The sequence below is a fragment of the Bos grunniens genome, chromosome 10 (assembly GCF_055505025.1).
Source record: "Bos grunniens cultivar Pamir isolate PY7600 chromosome 10, Bosgru_T2T1.0, whole genome shotgun sequence".
NCBI classification, from domain to species: Eukaryota; Metazoa; Chordata; class Mammalia; order Artiodactyla; family Bovidae; genus Bos; species Bos grunniens.
The window spans coordinates 77,467,170-77,486,307 of NC_141174.1; the positions used below are offsets into that span (position 1 = coordinate 77,467,170).

The following is a 19,138-nucleotide window of genomic DNA, read 5'->3' on the forward strand; positions in this document are numbered from 1 at the left end:
TCAGTAAAGAATCCGCCCACAGTGCAGGAGACCTGGGTCCAATCCCTGGGTCAAGAAGATTCCCTGGAGGAGGAAATGGCAACCCAGTCCAGTATTCTTGCCTAGGGAATCCCATGGACAGTGGAGCCTGGCAGGCTACAGTCCAAGAGGCTGTAAAAGTCTGACACAACTTAACAACTGAACAACAGCATCTAGTGTCCAACAAAGAAAATTGAGGGCTAATGCTCTAAAAAGAAAGAAAGAAAAAAAAAAGCATCTTCCACTGGAGAGTGAGGAGGGGGTCTCTGATGGATCCAGACAAAGCACTTAATTAAAATTTCACAGACTTTCCAGTACCCAACACTGCTGCCGCTGCTAAGTCGCTTCAGTCGTGTCCAACTCTGTGTGACCCCATGGACGGCAGCCCACCAGGCTCCCCCGTTCCTGGGATTCTCCAGGCAAGAACACTGGAGTGGGTTGCCATTTCCTTCTCCAGTGCATGAAAGTGAAGTTGCTCAGTTGTGTCCGACTCTTCGTGACCCCATGGATTGCAGCCTGCCAGGCTCCTCTATCCATGGGATTTTCCAGGCAAGAGTACTAGAGTGGGGTGCCATTGCCTTCTCCAACAGGAAACTATATTCTACCAGAAAAACGATATGGTAAAGATATTACACAGCACTTTCAAGACCCTTAAACTTTGAATGCATCCTGTTTTACTATATTGAGTCTGTCCCCCAAGCTGATCCTGCAAACTGCTCTCATGATAATCATTTGAAAGCATTCACTTTTATTGTGACTCCCATACTAAAATCCTATAAGAGTGCTCTGTTCCAGTCCTACATTTTCATTGTTTCATTCACAGCTCTTTCCTGACTCGCCTGTCATTACTTATCAGTTATCCCTTCCACAAGGCCCTGCATCTGGCAGCCCCTGCTGTTCTCCAACAGGGTATGCTGCTGCTGCTGCTGCTGCTGCTGCTAAGTCGCTTCAGTCGTGTCCGACTCTGTGCGACCCCATAGACGGCAGCCCACCAGGCCCCGCCGTCCCTGGGATTCTCCAGGCAAGAACACTGGAGTGGGTTGCCATTTCCTCCTCCAGTGCATGAAAGTGAAAAGTGAAAGTGAAGTCTCTCAGTCGTGTCCGACTCTTAGTGACCCCATGGACGGCAGCCTACCAGGCTCTTCCGTCCATGGGATTTTCCAGGCAAGAGTACTGGAGTGGGGTGCCATTGCCAACAGGGTATAGATTCTCCAAAAAAGATGTTACACACTGCTAATAATATTATTGGTTTATTGGTCACTTTGATTGGATTATGTATCCTTCTCAAGGTTTCTAGTGTTTTAGGGTTTTTTTCTATTTTTATTTTAAAGCTTTCTAAATAGAAATATCCTATTTTTTTTTTCTAATAATTCATGATTATTATAAAAAATTAAAATACAGAAAGAGTGAAAACATCTATGTGCTCTGTCCTCCAAAAACATTCATTCTTAACTATTTGGTATAGATTTTTACAGATTTTTAAAAGATGTATATATGGATTTATTTTTACCTGAATATCTTTTAATCAGAGAACTTTTTAATCTTTTTCTTAATAACTAAACCTTGAGCTCAGAAATTTAAAAATAAGCAAAAAAATCTTTATCCATAAAGCCTGAAAAAATTAGAAATATTAAAGCAACTCAGAATCATGACATCTAGTGGTTTTGAGGTCAAGTAGTATCTGATTTTAAGTATTATTGGTCACCATTATGTTAATAATAGGGGAAAAAACCATAACTTTTCTATAACTGTGTGTGAAGCACTTTTCATGTGGCAATTTTGTTATCCCCAGTTTAAAGGTGAGGTAACTAAAGCACAAAGAAATTAAATCATTTGCCTAAAGTGGCACAGCTAGTTTTTGATGGAGCTAAGATTCTGACTCTAGGAAGTCTGATTCTAGAGTGCATATAACCATTACATAGTTATTAATAATGTAAGATTAGCCACAGTGGAAATTTTACTTATTTATTGAACAAGTATTTATGAACAAATACATGCTATGTAATAAGCAATTGTGCTAAATACTGTAACTGGAGAAGGAAATGGCAACCCACTCCAGTACAGAACAGAGTCAAGTATTAAATGAATAAATAGGCAATTGCTTATAATAAATTGCTACTAAATATAAGTACATGATGCTGTGGAATCTATATAATATAGGCCCCAGTCCTTTCAAGGAAATGTTGTGAAAATAAATGACTTAAGAAGACTTCTTATTTCCTCAGTTTCTTTTTTCCCTTTCCTACTAAATGTTTTTCTTTATTTTTTTCCTTTGTCTTCTTTGCTTCTCTTCTAATTTTCATCCCAGCAATGACCTAAATCTGGTTTCTTGCAGGTTAAGCCTTCTCTAACACTCTTGCCATCTGTTCTCCTTCTGGCTCTGCAACACAAGATTTTATCCTCTGGTAGTTTTTCATTAAGCTAATCTTTGTACAGCTTACAAAGTACTTTACAGTTGACAAATCTCACATTTAACAATTAGTGCTTATTTTACCTATGATGGCAGAAATTGACCTTTTGAGAAAACATCTAAAGGTTATAAAAATACTATGTGAACTGGCCCAAATCCTTTCAAGTCTGAAATTTTATCTCACATAGTAATTGTTTCATATGGTTGACCATTATAAAATTTACTCAGGAACTCTTTAAACATAATTTTGGAGAACTTTCTTCATGTCTGAGGAACATTACCATAGACTGATTCTTTTTTTAAATTTATTTTATTGATGTATAGTTGATTTGTAATGTGTTGATTTCTGCTGTACATCAAAGTGATTCAGTAATACATATATTTATACTCTTTTTCATATTCTTTTCCATTATGGTTTATGACAGGATATTGAATAAAGTTCCTGTGTTATACAGCAGGTCCTTGTTTATCCATTCTGTGTATGATATGTTTGCATTTGCTAGTCCCAAACTCCCAGTTCATCCCTCCCTGATCCCTTCCACTTTGGCAACCACCAGTGTGTTCTCTATATCTATGAATCTGTTTCTGTTTCATAGGTAAGTTCATATGTGTCATATTTTAGATTCCACATATAAGTGATATCATATGATATTTATCTTTCTGTTTCTGACTTACTTCACTTAGTATGATAATTTCTAGATCCATCCATGTTGCTGCAACTGACATTATTTCATTCTTTTTTGTGACCGAGTAATATTCCACTGTATATAGGTGCCACATCTTTATCCACTCTCTGTCAGTGGACATTTATGTTGTTTCCATGTCTTGGCTGTTTTAAATAGTACTGCTATGAACATAGGGGTGCATGTTTCTTTTTGAATTATGGTTTGTCCATATATATGCCCAGGAGTGGTGTTGCTGGATCATATGGCAACTCTTACTACAGAAAGATTCTTACCTTTTATCACTACCTATTCTACATCTCCACTCCCAGAACACTGCCTTCTTGTCATCCCAATTTATATTCAGATACCTAAATCCTAGGGCTTCCCTCGTAACTCAGTCGGTCAACAATCTGCCTGCAATGCAGGAGACCTGGGTTCAATTCCTGGGTTGGGAAGATCCCCTGGAGAAGGAAATGGCAACCCACTCCAGGATTCTTGCCTGGAGAATCCCATGGACAGAGGAGCCTGGCAGGATACAGTCCATGGGGTTGCAGGAGTTGGACACGACTTAGTGACTAAACCACCATCACCACCTAAATCCTAGAACATACTCCTTGCTCACTTTCTCATTGTTTAAAGAACCCTGACTACGGTTTCCTTCTGGGGAGTGATAAAAACAGAATAGTAGGGGTCAAAAAATGATATATTTGGGGAATTTGAAGAAATGCTGAAGTAGGGGTAATATATCAAAAAGAAAGGTGGCATGCATTTGAATTGGTAGATTTGAGCAATAAAGGAAAGGGTATGAATTCATACCCCTTGCTGCTGCTGCTGCTAAGTCGCTTCAGTCGTGTCCAACTCTGTGCGACCCCACAGGTGGCAGCCCACCAAGGCTCCCCCGTCCCTGGGATTCTTCAGGCAAGAGCACTGGAGTGGGTTGCCATTTGGCACAGTGGATAAGGATCTGCCTGCCATTGCAGGGAACACAGTTTCGATCCCTGATCCAGGAAGATTCCACACGCCGTGGAGCAACTAAGCCTGTGTACCATAACTACTGAGCCCGAACTCTAGAGCCTGTGCTCCACAACAAGCGGCTGCAATGAAACGCCCTCGCAGCACAACAAAGAGTAGCCCCCACTTGCCACAACTAGAGAAAGCCCATGCGACGAAGACCCAGTGCAGCCAAAAATAAAGAAATAATTTAAATGATTGTTTAAAAAAAGCATATTAAGCCTAGTGAAAAAAAATATCAAATAATATAAATTCATTCTAAAATGTAGTGAGGATGTCAGGGGAAAAGCAAGAGGTAACTTGTCTGAAAGGAGTAGGAGGAAACGTTTAAAAAATCAGAGATTCAGAAAAAAGAGAGCAAAATCACCAAACACAAACTTGGCCTACTTCAAAATTTTGCCCAGAACTAATTCTGGTTAGATAAGCCAAAAAAGGAGAGAAGATCCATGATCCCTGAGAAATTGCTTGGGCAAGAAGTAATCTTGGGTGCTGAAAAAGCCAGTTTTTATAATTCTGACATTTAGACTTGGGGAAAATATTAAATTAGATTTTCTTGTTTTCACTGGGACACTTACTGTGTTCTGAGTAATCTTTATAAATCCTAATTGTCTCTCTTAGTTTATTCATAGGACATAGGGAAGTCACACTGTGTCCATTAAACATATGCTCACCCTCCTGGGAATCTCTTTTGAATGTATATACTGAGTGTGCATAAGAAAGAGAATTTTGGGACTTTCCTGGTGGTCCAGTGGCTAAGACTCCAAGCTCCTAATGCAGGCAGTCCAGGTTCGATCCCTGGTCAGGGAACTAGATCCCACCTACCACAACAAAACAGTCTGCATGCTGCAGTGAAGATCAGAGATCTCGCATGCAGCAACTAAGACCCTGTGCAGCCAAATAAAATAAATAAATATTTTTTATAAAAGAGAATTTCATGTAACAGTTGAAACTAGATTTCACTTAATATATAGTATGAATGCAGTGACCAGCATGCAGAATTTTAAAGAACATCTGATTTTCAAATATCAAGTTCTATTGTTGCATAATTACATCCCAGTATTTGGTTTGAAAACTACGGTCACAATGATGAAATATATACATTCTTTTACTTCAGAGGGTCCTGGCACACATGGACTGAGTAGGCACATTGATCCCACCAATGTAGCAGAGTTTGTTACCTTCAAAGAGATCTCAGGGCTCCAGAAAATCTCCCACTGTTGTTGCCCTTCAGGGAGTGATTCAAAGATCCTTCTTGCAACACCAACACACTTCTGTTAATCTCAGATCAAATAAATACTTTTTCAGCTTTAGATTTAGTTGAGAAGTTGGTATGTTAAAGAATGTTTTAACTGCTCTTTCTCCAGCCACAGCAGAAACAGAAAAAATGCAGGACCTTCAAGCTCTGATCTGCAAAGAGTTAACATCTTAAGAGCTAAACAGAATTGTATTAACTCCTCTCTTAACAAGCCAGGAAGACGAGAGGATTCTGCAGAACTGGAGGACACCAAAACAGTTACAGAAAAGAATAAGAGAGAGTTCTCTAGAGGAAGCAAGAACTGTAAGTTGTATCGAATACATGTTTATAGTCTTCCATTTCTTTCCCTGGGGTTTTTGAGAGGAGTGAAAAAGGTTCATTCATTTTGTCTTGCACTGGTGTCCCACGCATCCAGACACAATGCCACTGGGCTTCCCTTGTGCTTCAGCTGATAAAGAATCTGCCTGCAGCGCGGGTCAGGAAGGTCCCCTGGAGAAGGGGATGGCTACTCACTCCAGTATTCTTACCTGGAGAATTCTGTATTGTGCCAGTCTCCTAGGCATCCAGACGCAATGTCACTGCTGCTGCTGCTAAGTCACTTCAGTCGTCCCATAGACGGCAGCCCACTAGGCTCCTCTGTCCCTGAGATTCTCCAGGCAAGAATACTGGAGTGGGTTGCCATTTCCTTCTCCAATGCATGAAAGTGAAAGTGAAAATGAAGTCGCTCAGTCGTCCCCGACTCTTAGCGACACCAAGGACTGCAGCCTACCAGGCTCCTCTGTCCATGGGATTTTCCAGGCAAGAATACTGGAGTGGGGTGCCATTGCCTTCTCTGGAAATATCACTAGGTCATCTTTAATCCTGTCAGCTTCTTCACTCCATCCCACATCCAACTAGTTGGCAAGTATTTAGATTCTCCTTCCTCAGTGTCTTTGTAATCTATCCCAGTCTTCCATTTCCCTGCCACCATCCTTCCTAGTTCAAGGTCACTTTCCTGAACCACAACAATATCCTAATGCTCCTCTCTGCCAGTCTTTTTAGCGCACTTATTCCAGATGAATCTTCCTAAAGCCTTTCCACAATCCTAACTCTATCGCTCTTGTGGTCAAAATGTGTAATTCTCACCCATTCTCTGCAGAATGAATATAACTCCTCTAGTTTATATGCAAGGTCTTCCAACATATGCTTCCTTTCACTTGAATTCTCACAACTCTGTTTCTCAAAGTTGTCTGCCTACCTGCTTCTGTCGAAGACCACCCTGCTCTATGCCCATCTCTGCCTCTATTCAAACTCTCCTCTATCTGTATAAACCATTCTATATCTCTACCTGCAAAATCCCTCCAGACCCCAACAATCTTCCCTCTGTAAAGCTTTATCTGATCCTTCAAGTAAATGTAAATTTCAGTCTTCCTCTATGCTCTTATTTTGCTTTGCTCTTCACAGATTGACTTTTTCTTTTATTTTTCAGATTGACTTTTTATATTTCACCTTACAGCTAAGGATGTGCTTTTCTCATTTCTCCTCTCCTCATTAATTATTCACTTCCTCAGAGCAAGGACTTTATTTTTCTTTCTTTTCTGTGGGAAACTACATTATTTTTTATTATTATAATTGACACTGTATAGCATAATGACTTGAATTACATATATTGTGAAATGATTACCACATTTTAGTAAACACCCATCATCTTATATAGACACAAAATTAAAGAAATATAAATTACATTTTTCCTTGTGATGAGAACCCTTAAAATTTACTCTCTTAACAACTTTAATTTATAACGTACAGCAGTGTTAATTATATTTATCAAGTATATTACATCCTTGGCACTTACTTATTTTAGACATGAAACTGGAAGTTTGTACCTTTTGACTACATCCAATTCCCGTTCTGCTCACCCCCACCTCTGGTAACCACAAATCTGAGGGCTGTATTCTTTTCTCCATGTAGCAACTGCACCAAATGGGCATTCAGTAACATTTGCCAAATTAAAGTGAAAGTGAAAGTGAAGTTGCTCAGTCGTGTCCGACTCTTTGAGACCCCAGGGACTGTATGTAGCCTATCAGGCTCCTCCGTCCATGGGATTTTCCAGGCAAGAGTGCTGGAGTGGATTGCCATTTCCTTCTACAGAGGATCTTCCCGACCCAGGAACCGAACCCGGGTCTCCTGGGTTCCTGTCATCTTTTCAGAGAATTCACACAACGGACACTGAAATTACAGAGCCTATACTTTTTTCCAAAGCTTCTCTTTGTCTCTGCTCCAGGTTTCTTTTTCAATGCTTACATCTCCTTTCTGTCCTCTTTAATAAGATCAGCTCCTCCTGAGTTCCCTCACTCACTGTTGAATTATTTTCTCTAAGATCCATTCACAATTCATCCCTTTCTTCCCCCAGGTTTTCAGTTCGAAGGAGCCCAACTTTAGTGCCCCCTTTCAGGGTCTTGTCTGTTTATCAGACCTGTTAAAGTTAACTTCTTATGCAATGGGAAGACCTGAATCCCCAATCTATATTAAATTTAAAATAGTTAAAACACTACTTCTATATTTTAACACATAGGTCCACTTAATCCATGAATTTTTAGAGGATGGAAGTATTTTTACAACATCATTCTCTATGCTCTACTGAAATGCTACTGACAATCCTTTGTGCAGATTTCTCACCTGATTTTTACAGTTTTCTTCTTTTTTCTCTCTTCTGCTCATGTAAGTGACACCATTGTGGCTCTCACTTCACTGTGTTCTTAGAGATGAGAGAGAATTAATGCGAAACTTTGTAAAATTATTAAAAGCAACTCTAAAAAGGAAAACAATTTCTATCACAACCCAATATAATAGTGATACATTAGTTGAAAAATTATGATGTATCTGCAGATACCAGGCACTCTGTTAGGAATAAAAGTGAAAGTGAAGTCACTCAGTCGTGTCTGACTCTTAGCGATCCCATGGACTACAGCCCACCAGACCCTCCGTCCATGGGATTTTCCAGGCAAGAGTACTGGAGTGGGGTGCCATTGCCTTCTCTGTTAACAGCAGCTAGGCATATTATATTTACCTGGAGCTGGTATACTTGGTGACAGCCTTAGTACCCTAGGACACGGCGTGCTTGGCCAGCTCCCCAGGTAGCAGCAAGCGCATGGCGGTCTGGATCTCCCTGGATGTGATAGTCGAGCGCTTGTTTTAATGCGCTCGAAAATGTCATTGACGAAGGAGTTCATGATTCCCATGGCCTTGGACGAGATGCCAGTGTCCGGATGGACTTGCTTCAGCACCTTGTACACGTACACGGAGTAGCTCTCCTTGCGGCTGTGCTTGCGCTTCTTGCCGTCCTTCTTCTGGGCCTTGGTCACAGCTTTTTTAGAGCCCTTTTTAGGGGCAGGAGCAGACTTAGCCAGTTCAGGCATGTCTATAATGACAACACCCAACAACATAGGAACAAAGATATCCTCAAAAGAGCTGATAGGCTAGTAAAGAGACATGTGATGTTCAAATATCATAGACAACTAACTTATACTAACCAACATATAAGAACATAACATATATATATCATAGTGAACTCCGGGAGTTGGTGATGGACAGGGAGGCCTGGCGTGCTGCGATTCACAGGGTCGAGAAGAGTCGGATATGACTGAGTGACTGACCTGATCTGATCTGATCTGATAAATCATTAACTTATACCAATAAATACAACTAGAATTATCAATTGGCCAGAAACTAGTTCAGCAAAAACAACAAAAACAGCTAGCATTTAGCTAATATGGAGCCTATACTAAGTGCCAAGCATTATGCACACTTTTTATAAGCATTATTTCATTTGACCCTAATCATAATCACATGAGATGAGTACTTTATCCCTATTTTATAGGTAAGGAGAATAAACAGAGTGGTTAAGTAATTTGTCCATGGTCACACAGCAAAAGAAAGATGCGAATTGTGTCTTTCTTATTCCTAGGCTTTAGACCACAGTCACTGTTTACAGTTCATTTTCTTCAACTTTAATCAGGGGTGAGTATAAAATCAGATTAAGCAGAGTTGGCTGTATAATTTAGATTTTTATGTCATCACACTGGTTTTATTCAGCAATCACTACTAATGAGTTATTCTTTGCCCTCACTCACCTACCCTTGCCCCAGGACACTGCAATTCTGAATATCACTGCCACAAATTTATTTTTGTCTTTCATTCCATTAAATGCAAAACAAATGATAAAGTCTTCTTCTTTATATCTACTCTCCACTTATTTTCTCCTGAGCCTTTAGATCTGGTCACTTCATTGGATTTGGATGTCCCTTCACAGTCTCTCCTGAGTTTTCTTTTCTGGCCTTCTGATAGCCTCCATTTCATTCTTAGTGCTTCTTTGACCACTTTCAGTGGTGCTTTTCAGTGGCTCCACAGTACTATACAGCTTTGGTGGTGTATTTTGGAGTGGTCATAAACCAGGACACTCTTCTCTGGGTCCAAATAGTATTAAAGAACCACAGAATCTCTTCCTGTACTGCTGCTGCTAAGTCATTTCAGTCGTGTCCGACTCTGTGTGACCCCATAGGCGGCAGCCCACCAGGCTCCCCCGTCCCTGGGATTCTCCAGGCAAGAACACTGGAGTGGGTTGCCATTGCCTTCTCCACTTCCTCTACTACAGCTTCATTTTTGTAAATGGCTTCAGGTGAGAGGACAGGTCTCTGATGTAGTCAACCCTCCTTTCCTTTTATCTTACTTTTCTACAATAGACTGGTTGAGAAAATGGGATAATATAGCAGACATAAAAACAGCTTTCAGTGTGAGGATTGACTTTAAAACAAAATGGTTTCCTTGGTTGCTTCCATTTTGTCCTTATCCTAGGACTATTGTCTAATGTGAAACTTTTGGGTGATTGTCAGCTTCCTTAATATAGAAATCTGTATAGATCCATTTAGAATTATGTCATTTGAAAGCTATTCTCCACTTATTGTGGTTTAAAAAATGAAACATCACAGAACAGAATATGAATGATTCAATTCAAGTTAAATTGTCTGGAAAATAAATCAACAAAATGTTAATGTTTTCTCCCAGTAATAGAACTTCTCCATCATGCTTTCTACCTTCTTCTTTGTATTTCTCTGCTTGTTCAAAATTAGCTTATGAACAAGCTTCTTCAGTTGACAAGTCAAGCTGCTGCTACTGCTGCTGCTAAGTTGCTTTAGTTGTGTCTGGCAGCCCACCAGGCTCCCCTGTCCCTGGGATTCTCCAGGCAAGAATGGTGGAGTGGGTTGCCATTTCCTTCTCCAATGCATGAAAAGGAAAAGTGAAAGTGAAGTCGCTCAGTCGTGTCCGACTCTTCGCAACCCCGTGGGCTGCAGCCTACCAGGCTCCTCTGTCCGTGGGATTTTCCAGGCAAGAGTACTGGAGTGGGGTGCCATCACCTTCTCCGGACAAGTCAAGCTAGTTTCAGCAAAAAGGGGAATTTGTTTTAAGGACATAATACTCTCATGCAGAACCTAAGGGCAGGAACAGAGACAGGCACTGGGGAAGACTAAAATCAGGGACAGGAAACTTTCAGTACCTTTTAACTTGACCACTCAGTGTTGGTCTCTCTCTTGACTTGTTTATTCATTCACCTATTCACTTACTCAATATATATTTATTAGGTGCCTATTACATTCTAAGAACTTCCCAGGTGCTGCTAGTGGTAAAGAACTCACTGCCAATGCAGGAGACAAAAGAGACACAGGTTCAATCCCTGGGCCAGCAAGAGGGCATGGCAACCCACTCCAGTATTCTTGCCTAGACAGAGGAGCCTAGTTTCTAGGAGTTATTTGAGTAAGAGGTTTTCTCTTAAACCAATTTTCTGCTTTCAAAGCCCTTATGTTTTAGTAAGATGAGGCAATAAATAAGTGTAAATAAATGAGGTAGTTTCTGGGTATGGTAAGTGTTACTAGTGAAATAAACAGGGCAACAGGATAGAGGAAGTAATCACTTTAGTTGCAAAGTCAGAGAAAGTCCTCTTGGCAGATGAGAAGATGCTGAGAGAGTGAAGGATAAAAAGGAACTAGCCATGTGAAGAGAAAGGGATAGATCATTCCAGCCAAGTACAAACGTTCTGAGGCAAATACTATATGTATATATAGTATTTAAAGCCAGGAGATTGGATATTACAGTTCAGAAAAAGAGGTTTGAAGTGACTCTGCAGATGGAATTTACATAGTTATTTAGGCTACAAATTAGAATACAGCCATCCCAGAAATCCCAAGTTTACCTAATAGTTCTAGTCATCCACAGAGGCTAAATTTAAGTCTTTTAGTCCCATTTCCAAATGCCTGGAGGAAAGAATTTGATTGGCCCAGTTTAGGTCAGTTGTCTACCCCTGGTCTAATGAGCCATGACTGTAGGAACTGGATCATATACGATAAACCGATTACTGATGTGTCAGTCCCTATCACCAGTACATCCCTATAATGGAGTAGCGAGGGGTTCAGAGGCTCATTTCCTAGAGAAAGGGGATGATCATTGGCTTCCAGGCTGAGCAGACACTTTCAAAATAATCCAAAATGATATGGATCAATTCTATAATTGGAAAAATTGATTTCATTCTTAATAAATAACATCATTATTACCGAATGCTTGGTTTTATCCTTTAGTGTAGAGTGATTCACTTCACTACAGAAAAGACTATGCCATGTCTTATACCATCATGAAAGTGTTGAGAAATTTCTGCTACGGCTTAAGTCTAGCCTGCAGAAGACATCCCCAAATTGCAAGTAATTGACTGAAGGTTTCCTTTATTTTGGAGAAGAAAATGGCAACCCACTTCAGTACCCTTGCCTGGAGAATCCCATGGAGGGAGGAGCCTGGTAGCCTACAGGCCATGGGGTCGCAAAGAATTGGACACGACTAAGCGACTTCACTTTTCACTTTCCTTTATTTTAGTGTCCCATGGTATCTCTCACAGCTTGGGAGATGATATGACATCTTATCTTCTGGAGGACCATACAGCAAAGGACCTGATAGAGACATAGATTCGATAGCTCTGATGATACCAACCTCGAAAGGTAAACTCTGTGTCTGAGGATGGATGCCTTTTGGAATGAAAACAACCCTCAGTCTGTTATTGTGGGGCATCTTGCTAGTCTTCACAGTGACTGCTTTGCTCTCAGCGCTTTTCTTCAGTCTTCTCAACGTTTTCTTCATATGTTCTTATGATAAAAAATTTTATTGTGTGGGTTTATGAGCACCACAAACACAAGCCAAGAACAAATGAGCGAGTCTCATTCATCTATGCATGTAATCAGCCCTTCAGTCTCACTAAGCAGAGGTAGGCAATTTAAAACAAAAGAGAGCACAGCCCCACCACCACTTCTTCCCCACTCACCTGAAGATATTTTTGTAACTTTGTTCACACACTCCCACTCCTCAGTCCTATTCATAGCTACTGTTAATTATCTTTTCACCTGATTTCACTTCTGTAAGTTTTATTTCAAAGATCGGGCATTTTATGCACTGCTCTTGGGTGTATAAATGGTGTGATCATTTTGGAAGGAAAGCTTGGCATTAGCTAGTAAAACTGAATGTGCAGTTTTACTTCTGGGTATAAAATGGCAGAGATTTTTGCATAGACAAGAGACATAGATCAGAATATTTATAGCAGAATTGTTCAAAAGAGTAAAAAATGTAACAACATAAATGTCCATTGATCAGAAAAATGAATATACATTGATATATAGTCCTACACTGAAATAATAAATTTGCTTTCTCTATAATAAATAAATAATTTTAATTTTCCTTACAAAATTGTAAAGAAATGCAAGGCAGTTATTAATACAACATTCAAGATAGTGGTCACTCCTGGAGGAAGAAGGGACTAGTATGGATGAAGACTTTACAGAGAGCACTCGTAATCTTTTGTTTCTTAACCTGGTATGTATTCTATGTGCACTTTACTATTATTATTTAAACTGTCTATATGTGTTTTATTTCACAATTTATATGTGTGAGATAGATATAACATATATAATAATATATGTATATTAATATATGCTGTATATTATACATAATAGTTTTATTGGGATATAAGTTACATATATAAAGTTCACTCTTTTAAAATGTACAGTTCCTTACTTTTTACTACATTCACAGTTTTGCATTCATCTCTACTACCTAATTTTAGAACATATAATTACCCTCTCCCCAAAGAAAACCCTTATAGCAGACATTCCCCATGTGTCCACTCCCTGCTCCTGATAATCACTAATCTGCTTTAAGTCTCTATGGATTTGCCTATTCTCGACATTTGCTATAAATGTTATCATGCAATATATGATTTTTTCTGTCTAGCTTCTTTCACTTAGCAAAATGTTTTCAAAGTTCATTCAAATTGTAACATTTATCAATGCTTCATTCCTTTTTATAACTTTTATCACATTTTGTTTATACATTCATCAGTTGATGGACATTTGAGTTTCCACTTTTTGGCTTTTATAAATAATGCTGGTATGAACATTCATGTACAGGTTTTATATAAACATATACTTTCATTTCTGTTAGGTATATACCCAAGAGTGGGATTGCTGGGTCACATGGTAACTCTTTGTTATTTCAAGGAACTGCCAGATTATCTCTGACAGCAGTTGCACATTTTTACATCCCTACTAACAATGTATGAGAGTTCCAATTTCCTCACATCATCATATATAATACGACATGGTCCAAGATCACAACAGTTTACTTCCATATTTTCTTCTAAGAATTTTGCAGTTTTAGCTCTTACACTTAGGTCTGTGATCCATTTTTAAGTTAATGTTTAATATGTGGTGTATGGTAAGGATGCAACTTCATTCTTTGTGTGTGTACGTAGATTACCTTGGGTAGTTTGGTCACTTTAATAATATTAATTCTTTCACTTCGTGAACACAGTATATGTTTCTGTTTGTGTTGTCTTCAGTTTCTTGCATCAGTGTCTTATACTTTTCCAAGTACTGTCTTTTACCTCCTTAGACATGTTTATTCCTAGATATTTCATTCTTCTGATACAATGGTAAATAGGATTGTTTTCTTAATTTCTCTTTCTGATAGTTTATGGTTATTGTTTAGAAATTTGATAAATATCTGTATATTAATTTCATATCCTACAACTTTACTGAATTCATTGATGAGCTATAGTAGTTTTCTAGTGTTTCTAGGAATTTCTATGTAGAGTGTTAAGTCATCTGCAAAGAGTAACAATTTTACTTCTTTCCCAATTTGGGTTCCCTTTATTTCTTTTTCTTCTCTGATTGCCATGGCTAGAACTTCCAAAACTATGTTGAATGAAAGTGGCAAGAGTGCACATCTTTGTTTTGTTCTTGATCTTAAAGAAAATGTTCTCAGCTTTTTACTGTTGAGTATGATGTTAGCTGTAGGTTTGTCATATTTGACCATTATATACAGGACCCTTGGGCTGGGAATCCTAATGTGGGTCTCAGACCTCTTACTCCTTTGTAAGAACCTCTACAGTGCATCTATCCTCCAATTTGTGGGTTCCCCACCTACAGGTATGAGACTTGACAATACCTTGCCCCTGCCTTGCCGTTCCTGCTTTATCTCTTTGGTTGTAGGAGATCTTCTATTGTTCTGCAGATACTTGTGATTTTGGTGTGACCGTAACAGGAGGTAAACTCAGGCCCTTTCTACTCGGCCATCTTGGCCAATCTCTGGGAGATGTCTTTAAATGTCATCATTTTGAAGAAGAATTGAGACTTCAGAACTGGAACACAAATGCAGCAAAATTTAAAAGTGTGGTAGACTTGATGTTGGCTCCCTGAGGACTGGATTAGTACATACTTCCTGCTTAGCTTTCCATTGGTCCCAAGGATGAAAATATGCAGAACTTCCAAACCATCAGGTTCAGAAGCAGGTGCCTGTAGGTTTGAAGAGAGGAGAAAGCTAGATCATAATATTTCAGTGAGAAATCTACTATGTTCCTGATGTCCTTTAATGGTGCATAGTTGGAGATTTTGTACCTCTTAAAGCTTTAATTGTTGCACGGATAAAGCACATGAAACATAAACTGGCTGAGATGGTTGTCAAAGTTGGAAAAGACATAGAACTACTGACAGAACACCCCTGTGCAGGAAATAATTACCTAGAGAATTCAGTCAGTTTGGAGACCATCCATACAACCAAAAATCTAAAAGAATTCAGTATGTCTTCAACACAGTAAAGGGAGTATGGAAGAAGGTGCCAAAGTAAAGGTTTTACACTTTTGATTTTCTTAGGAAAAGAAACTTTCCTAGGTGTCATTACAAATGGTGTCTAGTTTCCCTTCTGTTCTTTATATAGCTAAATAGCTAAAAGTAAATCAAATAAATTGTTTGCTATAAATGCAAATTTTCATAAAAGTTTCTGGTCATGCTACAGATTTTCCTCCTAGTGATCATACTTTCTTGTTAAGTGTCGCTGACAATCAGCTGCATCATTTTTAACTTCATTGGTTTGGAAGTTGTATTTTTTTTTTTCATTCCAAGCAATTTTGAATTTATCTTAGAAACTTTGCTTTGGAAGAAAAAAAAGTTTGATCACATACAAATAAAACCACATTAATGGAATATTTTTATAACATATATTTTAAAATTAATTTTTAAAAAGTTAATTTTAGGCACTTCCCTGGCAGTCCAGTGATAAAGACTTCACCTTCCAATGCAGGGGGTGCAGGTTTAATCCCTGGTCGAGGAGCTAAGTTTGCACATGACTCACAACTGAAAAACCGAAACATAAAACAGAAATAATTTCAATAAAGACTTAAAAAAATGGTCCACATAAAAAAAATGCAACCTGTTAAAAATTAATTTTAATATTTTTTCTGATATGACCAATTCCAAAAGAAAATAGTAAAAGTATCTATGGTACAGTTAGGCTGTACAACTAAAAATGTTGACATTATAATGTCAACCACTTCCCTGCTGGTACAGTGGATAAGAATCCACCTGCCAGTGCAGGGGACACAGGTTCGATCCCTAACACAGGTCGTGGAAGATTCCACATGCAACTAAGCCCATGTACTACAACCACTGAAGCCCTCGCACCCGCCTGACACTGAGACACTGCAACTACTGAAGCCTGCGTGCCTAGAGTCTGTGCTCCACAACAAGAGAAGCCATGGCAGTGAGAAGCCCATGTACCGCAGTGAAGAGTAGCTCACCGCAACTAGAGAAAGCCTGCACACAGCAATGAAGACCCAGTGCAACCAAAAACAAATACATAAATAAATTCATTATAAAATTTAAAAGAAAAAGTAAAAGAATAGGACACAGTGTAATATAAAAAAATATTATTGGCTTGTACACTACCAGGGCTGGTGGGGTCAGAAGTCTCTGCCATTGCAGACAGGTATGAATCAGTGGGTCACTCAGCTGGCAGAAACCAGTGTGATTCAACAGTGCCGTGGATAAAGACATAGCCCACGTAGTTGAGAGACTTGTTTCATTCAAGGGTACTGAGGACAGTGGGAACTGATTTGTCACTGAGAAGAAAGATGCAAATATGGGAAGATAACAAGACTAGAATAAACCATGTGATTTTGGATTTTATATGACGGTATCAGAGTGCCCTCATGGTTTCTAGCATATAGAAATAGACATAGGTGTGTATGTGTGACTGTGCACATATGTGTGTATATATGCATACACTTCCTGACTCTGTCAGCTGAGAGGACACAGCCATAAGAACACAAAATACCCAAATCTTGGTTTTTAATACCCAAATCTGGTAACAGGTACAAGAGGTTCAGGTAGGGCAAGTACAAGGTGAGTCTATAATATTTTATTGTGCCAGAAAATAAGAAAGTTCTCAAAAAATCATGGAGATATTTTTAAAGGACATCAGAATCAGCTGGAAGGGCTCACACTTGCCAAATCTGGAAAAATTTTAAAGGAATTTAAATTTTTAATCTCATTAAAAGGAATGAGATTCATGGATTATAACCCATTGAATAAAACAAATCTGTAAGATCACACAGATATAAATAAACATGAATTAATACACATACTGAAGGAACATCTTTTATAGTAGAATGCAACTAACAAATGTAGAAGGAATAATGAAATTAAAAACTCAGCATTTGGTGACCACGATAGTGGTAAGTCAGGCAGGAATCATTAAACAATGCTAAAGCTAGTCGGTGAAAACTTTATAATGTCATATAACATTATGTCCTAATATACAGTGTCAAATTATTTCCCCGGAAAATAATTATTAATTAATGGGTTTTAAGAAGACTTCTCAATTAACTTTATGGTGACTCAGTGGTAAAGAATCCCCGTGTCAGTGTAGGAAACATAGGTTTGATCCCTGGGTCAAAAGATGCAACCCACCCTGGTATTATGTGCCTACTGATACGATGCACTGAGAAGAGGATAGCTTCAGTTCTGTGGGGTTTCTGTCCTAAATGAATAATCTGAACCCACTGCGAAGAAACATCAGTCAAACCCTGACTGAGGGGGCAGTCTACAAAGGAAACGGCCTTTACTCTGTGCTCTTAAAATGTCAAAGTCATGAAAGACAAGGAAAAACTAAGGAACTGTTCTAGAGTGAAGGAGACTAAAGATACATGGCAATCAAGTGAAACACATGATCCTGAATTTTTGAAATTTGAATGGTCTATGGGTTAGATGGTAAAATAATATTAGGGCTAATTTCCTGATTTTGATGGATATACTGTATCCATCAAATATACCATGGTTCGTTAGAAGAAAATGGACATCATGTCTGTAATTTACTTTTAAGTGATTTCAAAAAGTAATATGTAGAAAATACACGTAAATATTATGTAATATATATATGTAGAAAGAGAGAGAAAGAATAGGATAAGACAAATGAAGTAAAATTAACAATTACGAGCTTAAATTTTAAGCTCTGTGTTTTTCTTCAAGATCAGAACTGATTCTAAACTAGTGAACATTAACACACTCTATATTATAGTGTACTGCAGTTTCCTCTGCTTAGATCAAGCAGAGGCTCTATTCCAAGGAAGCAGATTTGGGGACAATTTCTCCATACCGCAAAAACAAATGGTAACTCCTGGTACTCAAGAAAGGTTTCTATCCTTTTCCTTATGGGGGCTCTGAAGACAGTTACGGGTACAATCCTCATCTAAGTCTAAATTATCTAATTATTATGAGAAGGAAAAATAAAAGAGTGGATTAAAAATAAAAATTAAGTAGACTAAAAGCTCTACTTGCTACTTTTAGAAAGAGAATGTACTTTCCAGATAGGAGGTTGAATCACATGCTGGAATGAAATGTAATGATTTTCCATATACAAGAGTGACGTAGAATGATTAAGTGGTCCATTAGTGTACATTTCATATACTTGATGAATTTCCTCTTAATCACATGACTCGAAATAGATTCAAGCCCTCTGGACAAGACGCAGCCAGAGATATGATGAGTTAAAGACATTACATATAAGAATAATCTCTATTTACCCTCTTCCTGGACTTTAGGTAAGAATACAAAAACTCAACCACCCTTGAGCAGGATGACTCGGGATGAATTGGAGGACAGTTTGTTTCGTCTTCGTGAAGAGCACATGTTGGTGAAGGAGCTTTTTTGGAAGCAACAAGATGAGATCAAAAGGTACCCAGAGTTCTTCTTACGTCTTTAAAAGCTGCGTCTACATCAGACCTTCACTGCAATAAACAAAAAAGAATGCATCTTCCTGAGATGTCTACACCAGAAAACAGTTCAAATGGCAAAGATGGTTAACGCCAAAAATTATTTTCGAAGCAATATTGCTTTATTTTGTTTTCTTGCCAAATGCATCAATAGTCTGTGGCCA

The 19,138-nt window shown here is 38.6% G+C and overlaps 1 long non-coding RNA gene and 1 pseudogene across 3 annotated transcripts; both read right to left on the bottom strand.

Annotated features, from left to right (window-relative positions):
* Nucleotides 1-8,404: 8,404 nt before the first annotated feature.
* On the bottom strand, nt 8,405-8,858 carry LOC147365009 (histone H2B type 1-L-like; annotated as a pseudogene).
* Nucleotides 8,859-13,723: 4,865 nt separating this feature from the next.
* On the bottom strand, nt 13,724-18,989 carry LOC147365010 (uncharacterized). Of its 3 annotated transcripts, XR_015135107.1 has the most exons (3): nt 18,786-18,989; nt 15,995-16,059; nt 13,724-15,222 (listed from the first exon to the last, which is right to left on the bottom strand). It is a non-coding gene; the product is annotated as an uncharacterized LOC147365010 (long non-coding RNA). The 3 variants fall into 3 exon arrangements; XR_015135108.1 differs by lacking the exon at nt 15,995-16,059; XR_015135106.1 differs by lacking the exon at nt 13,724-15,222 and having other exon boundaries at nt 15,912-16,059.
* Between the last annotated feature and the right edge of the window lie 149 nt (nt 18,990-19,138).